The sequence below is a fragment of the Hylobates moloch genome, unplaced genomic scaffold, assembly GCF_009828535.3.
Source record: "Hylobates moloch isolate HMO894 unplaced genomic scaffold, HMol_V3 SCAFFOLD_12, whole genome shotgun sequence".
Taxonomy (NCBI): Eukaryota; Metazoa; Chordata; class Mammalia; order Primates; family Hylobatidae; genus Hylobates; species Hylobates moloch.
Window position 1 is genome coordinate 55038722 of NW_026652287.1, and position 8381 is coordinate 55047102.

General features: G+C 46.9%; 1 protein-coding gene across 4 annotated transcripts in view; it reads right to left on the minus strand.

Annotated features, from left to right (window-relative positions):
• Window positions 1-8054, minus strand: part of LOC116478762 (zinc finger protein 91-like) — a 166798-nt gene extending 158744 nt beyond the window's left edge. For all 4 annotated transcript variants that reach the window (XR_009209049.1, XR_009209048.1, XR_009209050.1 and 1 more), the window contains exon 1: window positions 7974-8054. The gene's annotated coding sequence lies outside the window, so the exon portion shown is untranslated. The remainder of the gene's footprint in view (window positions 1-7973) is intronic.
• Window positions 8055-8381: the final 327 nt, after the last annotated feature.

Consider the following 8381-nt stretch of genomic DNA (forward strand, 5'->3'; position numbering starts at 1 on the left):
AAAGTATGCTCAAAAAACAAAAAACGGGGAGTATGGGCAAAGACCCTGCAACGCTATTGGCACAAGCCTTATTGACCCTTAATTTTCTAAATTTAGATGATAAATTTCAATCACCTGTAGAAAAGCACTTTGCTAAAACCTCTCAAGACATAAAACCTGCAGTTTTTGCTAATGTGGGGAAGAGGATATGCTTGTGTTCACACCCCCTCAGGTCCTCTTTGGATTCCAGCACGATGCATCAAACCATACCATGGCATGCCTAGGACCCAACCCCATACGAGAAATGAAGAAACTGACCTTACAGGACCTGCAGCCCCAAGCAATGCAGCTTCCACAGATGACACAAGCCCCAGACCTGGGGGATGCTGAAGAGGACAACTCAGGAGGCTGAACGAATCTTGTTCCAGACACAGACACCAATTACTCCAGATAATTTGTTCCTTGCTATGCTTTCTGTTGTACATTGCAACTCACAGAGGGTATTGATCCTTTTTATACTCTTGCTTTGTTGGCAACCTGTACCTGCTACACTCTATTAGGCTCATACTTGGACCCACCTTTTTTTCCCCTGTCACCTGGACAGACACCCCCTTCCCAGCCTTTAATAATATAAGTGCTTGGCTAAGAGGGATAGATTTACCCCTAGTAGGGCTCCTTAGTAACAGCACACATAGAACTGAAGTGTCAAATAAAACTACAGGTCACTCACTGGAAAAGAATGTTGCTAATTATACTCATGATTGTCTTATGTTATTTGCTAATTCTAGGATGCAAAGTTGGAATAAGAGCAATGACCACTTCTCCTGACAGACCTATTGCTTCACACATCTATACTCTTCAGTCAACAGGACCTGATGCAAAGAACAGAAAAGGAGGAGTTGTGGGGGATTCAGTCAGGATGGTGGGAGAAATTATAAAATTATAGGAAATAATCACAAACCCTTGTGGAAGACCTGGGGGATTGCATAAAATGTTGGGCTGAAGGCAGCTGAATTCTCTTAAAAGCTTAGGGCATAGATACATAGAAATGTAGTTTATCTAAATAACTTGTTTACTCATGTGGTTCTAAAACTAACCTTTGATAGTTCATGAGCAGGATAGCTCTCTCAGGGTGTGGGGAGGGCAACCAGATTGATTACCCTCTAATGGTGTTGACTTAAAGCCTTTGTCATTTAATATGTGCTGAATAAATGCTAGCAGGGCCAGTGAGTCAGGGCCACAGCTGCAACTCTTTATAGCACTCTCCTTGGAGTCTGTAAGTGGCCTAGACCCTCAGCTGGTCTGACAAGCATAATATCTGTGTCAGTGTACGTTATTCATCCATCGTTGGGTCAGGGTCTGCAGGACAGACCCCCGCAAAAATAAAATAAAATAAAAAGACAGCCAGGCATGGTGGCACATGCCTGTAATCCCACCTACCTGGGAGGCTGAGAGAGGAGAATCACTTGAACACGGGAGGCAGAGGTTCCAGTGAGCCGAGACCATGCCACTTCATTCCAGCCTGGGCAATAGAGTGAGACTCTATCTAGAATATATATATGTGTGTGTGTGGGGGGGGTGTGTGTGTGTCACAATAATCACTGAGGGGAGGACCAAGGCAAGAGAGTCAAATTTCCTAAAGGGGTAATAGATATGTCACAATAACCTCTGTGAGTAGGACTCAAGAAAAATAGGAGAATCACATAACCTAGCAGCTAGGTAAACCTATATGACATAATCATCCTTGTGGACAGGGCACAAGAAGAAAGTCACATCATGTAAATCCTGAACCAAGTCATATGTAACAATCCACACTATGGACAGTTCCCAGGAAGAGAAGAGTCATACCATTTAGGTGATGGGACCAGGGATATGTCACAATAGTCCACGTAAACAGAGATCATGCAGAAGGAAGAAATCACCTGTGTGTTGGGTGTAGCAATAAGTCACTCTATTTTCTGTGGGCATGGCCCAGGCAGGAGGGGAGAGTCACATCATCTAGGTGCTTGGCCCAGAGATATGTCACAATCTCTACTATGGGCAAAGCCCAGGTAAGAAAGAAGAGTCACATCAAATCGTTGATGGGCCAAGAAATATGCCACAATGCCCCAAGTTGGCAGGGTCTGAGCAGGAGACAAATTACATTCATGTAGGGCACTGCAATATGTCACAATGTCTTTTGAGGGCAGGGCCAGGCAAAATAACCTTGGCGTTGGGGCCAGTAATACGTCAGTTTTCTTGCAGAAGAGAAGAGTCACATCAGCTCAGTGCTGAAACCAGCAATACATATCGTTATCCCTCAGTGAGCAGGGATCAGGCCGGTGAAAAGATTCACATCACCTAGGTGATACACACAGAGATATATCACAATTTTCCTGGAAGGCAGTGCCCTGGAAGAACGGTTACATCACCTGGGTATTGAAAGCAGCTATACTTCACAATGGCCTGTGTAGGCAGGCCATAGGTGGCAAAGACCCATTACCTGGGTGCTAAGTCCGAGGATATGTCACAATTTTCCTGAGAGAAAGGTTCAGGTGGGAGAGAAACACCTTCTAATTGCTGGGCCCAGTGATATGTCACAATCTTCTCTGTGGGAAGAATGCAGGTAAAAGAGGAGAGTCATGTCTTTCTAGGTAATGAAGGCAGAGACATGCCACCAATCCTCCTGTGGGCAAGGTGCAGGCAGAATCCTCTCATCCCCTAGGTGTTGGGCCCAGAGATATATCACAATACTCACAATATGCCATGACCTGACAATAGAGGTGAGTCACATTATGTAGGTGCTGGGTCCAGAGATATGTCACAATCCCTGTTTTGTCAAGGCACAGGCATAAATGGAGAGTCACATTACCTGAGTGATAAATGAAAAGATATGTCATCATACCCCTGTGGGCTAAGCCCATGCAGGAGCGTCACTTCACCTAGGTGCTGGCCCCAGTGATGTGTCACAATACATAATGTATGCAGGGCCAAGGCAGGAGAAGAGTAACATCACCTAGGATACTGGCCCAGTGATATATAAAAATCTTTTTCTGGTAGTAGAGAGTCACATCACCTAGGTTCTTAGTCCAGCAATATGTCATAGTACCCCTTGAGGGAGGGCCCAGGCAGGAGAGTCACATCACTTAGGTTAGCAGCCAAGAGACATGTCACAATGCCCACTGTGGGAAGGGTTCAAGAAAAAAGGAGAGTAACATAACCTAGCGGTTAGGCTATGTGTGATAATCACCTCAGGTGATCCACCCGCTTTGGCCTCCCACAGTCCTGGGATCACAGGCATGAGCCACTGCACCCAGCCTTCTGCCTTTTTTTAGACGGAGTCTCACTTTGTCACCCAGGCTGGAGTGTGGTGGTGAGGTCTCGGCTCACTGCAAACTCCACCTCCCAGATTCAAGCGATTTTCCTGCCTCAGCCTCCTGAGTAGCTGGGACTACAGGCACGTGCCACCATGCCCAGCTAATTTTTTGTATTTTTAGTAGAGACGGAGTTTCACTGTTTTAGCCAGGATGATCTCAATCTCCAGACCTCATGGTCTGCCCACCTTGGCCTCCCAAAGTGTTGGGATTACACGCACGAGCCACCTTGCAAGGCCTGCCCTTCTTTTAAGAAGAAATTGTAGCTGGTCACAGTGGCTCATGCCTGTAATCCCAGCACTTTGAGAGGCTGAGGTGGGCAGATTACCTGAGGTCAGTAGTTCGAGACCAGCCTGGCCAACATGGTGAAACCCCATCTCTACTAAAGATACAAAAAATTAGCTGGGTGTGATGGTGCATGCCTGTAATCCCAACTATTTGGGAAGCTGTGGCAGGAGAATCGCTTGAACCCAGGAAGCAGAGGTAGCAGTGAGCTGAGATCACGCAACTGCACTCCAGCCTGGGCCACAAGAGCAAAATTCCATCTCCCTCCACCCCCCAAAAAAAGAAAAGAAAAAGAAAATAAAGAAGGGCAGAGGCAGTAGAGTCACATCATGTGGGTGCCGGGCTCAGTGATATGTCACAATGCTCCCTGTAAGCAAAGCCCAGGCAGGAGAAACACATCACCTGATTTCTGGACCAAAAAATATGTCACAAACTCTTCTTTATATAATCAAAGCCTTGATATAGAAAGAGAGTCACAACAAATAGTTGATTTTCCCAAAGGTATTCACAATGCTTTGTTGTCAGGCTTCATATAGGAGACTCACATCACCTTGTTACTGGGCCCAGAAATATGTCACAATGCCTTTTGAGGTCTAGGCCAAGCAAAACAATAATGTCACATTGGTGTTGAGCCCCACAATATGTCCCAATCTCCTATTCAAGCAAAACTTATGATGAAAAGAAAAGTCACCCTTGTTTGGTAGTGGGCCAAGTGATATGTCACAATCGCTAGTTTTTGGAGAAACCAGGCAGAAGACAGTCACATCACCTGGGTGATGGGTGGAAAGATATGTCACTATGCCCCTTGATGGGAGAACCCAGGCAGTAGAGTTAAATTACCAGGGTGTTGGACCCAGCAGTATTTTACAATTTCTTATGCGGTCAGGAAACAGACATGAGAGTCACATAACCTGGGTGTGGCATCCAGAGATATGTCACAACGCCCCGTGTGGGCAGTGCCAAGCAGGAGAGGAGACTCACATCACCTAAGCACAAGGCCCAGCAAGTGCCACAATGTCCCCTGCAAGCAGCACTAACACAGAATAGGGTCGTATACCCTCAGTTCTGGGTTCAGCAATATGTCACTATCCCATCTGTGGGCTGGACCACACAAGAGTCAGATCACTTATCTGATGAACAGAGAAAAATGTCACAATTAAACCTGCAGGACGGCTCAGGGATGAAATTAACAATCCCACACATGTCCCGGTATTAGGTACAGGAGGTTAACACTTCCTATATATTGTATCTAAGAACAGGAGTTACAATCGCAATGGTTGACTAAATTTGTGCATGAGAGCCTCAACTCCTCCTGCAGGCTGTCTAATTAGTGAAGTCACAGCCTCATAGGTGTGCTGAATCTTGCTCTGAGTGTCACCAGCTCATCTGTGGACTGGATCCACATCTGAGAGTCAAGTTTCTGACGTTTACTGCCTATAGGTGTGAGATTCAGAACCTCAAAAGTGGGCTGTGTTCATGTGGGAAAATGACAATGTATACTGTGTGTGGGTGTGTCACAATTTTCCCTGTGAGCTGGGCCTTGTTAGTATACTCTCTATACTACTCAAAGGTTTTATACAATATTAATGAGAAACGATTCACTCTGAGATCTTCATCTTTGTTTCCCCAAGAGAGAATCTTTTTCTCCCCATCAAGATGGAGTCTTGCTCTGTTGCCCAGGCTGGTGTGCAGTGGCATGATCTCAGCTCACTGCAACCTCTGCCTGGTGGGTTAAAGCAATTCTCCTGCCTCAGCCTCCCGAGTAGATGGGATTACAGGCACCCACCACCATGCCTGGCTAATTTTTGTATTTTTAGCAGAGACAGGGTTTCACCATATTGGCCAAGATGTCTTGAACTCCTGACCTTGTGATCCACCTGCCTTGGCCTCCCAAAGTGCTGGGGTTACAGGCGTGAGCCACCGTGTCTGGCCAGATCTTCATCTTTGTAGGCAACCACAACCATACCTGTGGCCCTATGCCCAGATATTAGAGTCAGCATCTCTCCTATTGGCTGGAACCAGATAGTAGAGTCCTCATTGCTTATGTTCTGGGTTTAGAAATGTGTCATCATTCCAACAGTGGCTGGATCCTCACATATGACAGTCACAATTCCAACTGTGGACTGTGTTTGCATGGGAAATTCAAGACCTCAGCAGTGGGCTCTTTCCATGTGTGAGGGTGATAATCCTAATGGCTGGTGAGGTGCGCATATAAGAAACAAAATCTCACCTACGTGCTGTGCCCTGTGATAACACTCTCTCTAACACTTGAAGGCATTACATGATAGGTGGGATTGTGGCAATCCTATATGACCTTCATACAAAGAGAAGACCCAGGATGTTGCTCATTTTTCTAAGTCAAGCTATGAAAGACAGTATTTTTTCTAATAGCTGATTTGATGAATGAAAGCCATCATCACGTTTGTAAGCTGACCACAGTAGATGTCAAAATTAGGTAGGGAGCTAGCAGGAGAGTCACATCACCTGGACTTCAGCCAAGGATATCTCACAATCTTCCCAGAGGAAGGGAGCCAAGCAGGAGTGTCACATCACATGGGTGCTCAGCCAGGGATATGTTACAATTCTCTCCTGAAAGCACAGCACAGGCAACAGACTCACGTCACCTGGGTGCTGAGCTCAGCACTATGTCACAATGTTCCCTGGGGGCAAGACACAGGCAGAAGAGCCACATCACCTTGATGTCTGGTTCCAGGGATATGTCACAATCCTTCCTGTGAAGGGGAGGGTGCAAGCAATTATAAAATGTCATATCTTCTAGGTCATGGATGCAGATACATGTCACAAGGTCCCTGTGGGCAGAGCCCAGGCAGAAACATGCTATCCTATAGGTGTTGGGCCTAATGATATTTTACAATAACCAAAATATGGGAGGCCCAGGCAAAACAGGAGAGTCACGTCACTTATGTGCTGGGTCCGGTGAAACGCCACAATACCCCTTTTTGGCAGGGCCTAGGCAGACGACAATTACATTACCTAGGTGATGAATGAAAAGATATGTTATGGCCGGGCATGGTGGCTCATGCCTGTAATCCCAGCACTTTGGGAGGCCGAGGCAGGTGGACCACAAGGTCAAGAGATCAACACCATCCTGGCCAACATGGTGAAACCCCGTCTCTACTACAAATACAAAAATCTGCTGGGCGTGGTGATGGGCACCTGTAGTCCCAGCTACCGGGGAGGCTGAGGCAGGAGAATTGCTTGAACCCGGGAGGTGCAGGTTGTAGTGAGCTGAGATCACGCCACTGCACTCCAGCCTGGCAACAGAGCGAGACTCTGTCTCAAAAAAATAAAAAGGAAAGATATGTTATAATACCTCTGGGCTCAAAAACATGTCAAAATGCCTTACGTGGGTAGGGCTCTGGAAAAAAAAAATCACATGACCTAAGGGCTGGGTTCAGCTATATGTAACAAACTCCCTAGTTGACAGGGCCCATGCATGAGAGAAGAGTCACATCACTTAGGTGCTGGGCTCAGTGATATGTAACAAACATTTTTGGCAGGGCCCAGGCAGAAGAGGAGTGTCACATCACCTAGGTGATTAATAAAATGATAGCTTATAACACCCCTATGGGCAGGGCCCATGCAGGAGAGTTGCATTATCTAGGAAGTGGAGTCAGTGATGTGTCAACACACAATGTGTGCAGGTCCCAGGCTGGGGAGGAGTCACCTCATCTAGGTTATTGACCCAGTGATACATCACAATCATTTTTAGGGCAGAGACCAAACAATAGAGAAGAGTCACATCACCCAGATGCTGGGCCCAGCTATGTATCACAACACCCTGAGAAGAGGGCCCAAACAAAAGATTCACATCACCTAACTGAGGGTCTCGGACATATGACACAATTCCCACTGTGGGTAGGGCTCAGGAAGAACTGTAGAGTCACATAACCTTGGAGCCGGGCCCAACTATATATCAAAATCATCCCAGTGAATGGGGCCCAGGAATAAGAAGAGAGTCAAATTATGCGAGTGAGGGGCCAAGCAATGTCACACTCCCCACTGTGGACAGCTCCCAGGAAGAAGAGTCACATAATGTCAGTGATGGGCCCAGATATATGTCACAATGACTTCCGTGAGCTGGAAGAAGAATCACATCACCTGTGTGCTGAACTCAGTAATAAGTCACTCTCTCCTCTGTGGGCAAGGCATAGGCAGGAGAGGAGAGTCACAATACCTCGGTTCTGGGCCCAAAGTTATGTCACAATCCCTTTTTGGGCAACATCCAGGTAGAGAGAAGAGTCACATAAAATAGTAAAGGACCCAGAGATGTATCTTGGAGTCCCTTGGAGGACTCCAAGGACCCTTGGAGGAAGGGTCAGGAAGGAGACTCACATCACATTGCTTCTGGGCCCAGCAATACATCACCACGCCTTCTGAGGGCAGTGGCAAGGCCAAAGAGTAATGTCAGTTTAGTATTAGACCCAGTGACATGTCACAGTATCCCCTGCAGGCAGAACCTAGGATAAGGAGGAGAGTTATGTCGGCTAGGTGCCAAGCCCAGTGATATGTCACAATCCCTTCTGTGAGCAGGAGCCAGGTAGGAGAAGAGAGTCACATTACCTGTGTGATGGGTGCAGGGATGTCACAATGTCCTCTGTAGGCAGGGCCTAGGCAGTATAGTTACCTCACCTGGGTGTGTGACCTAGCAATATGTCACAATGGCCCACATGGGCAGGGCACAGGCAAAAGAGTCACATAACCTGGGTGCGGGGCTCAGCGATATGACACAATGCCCCATGT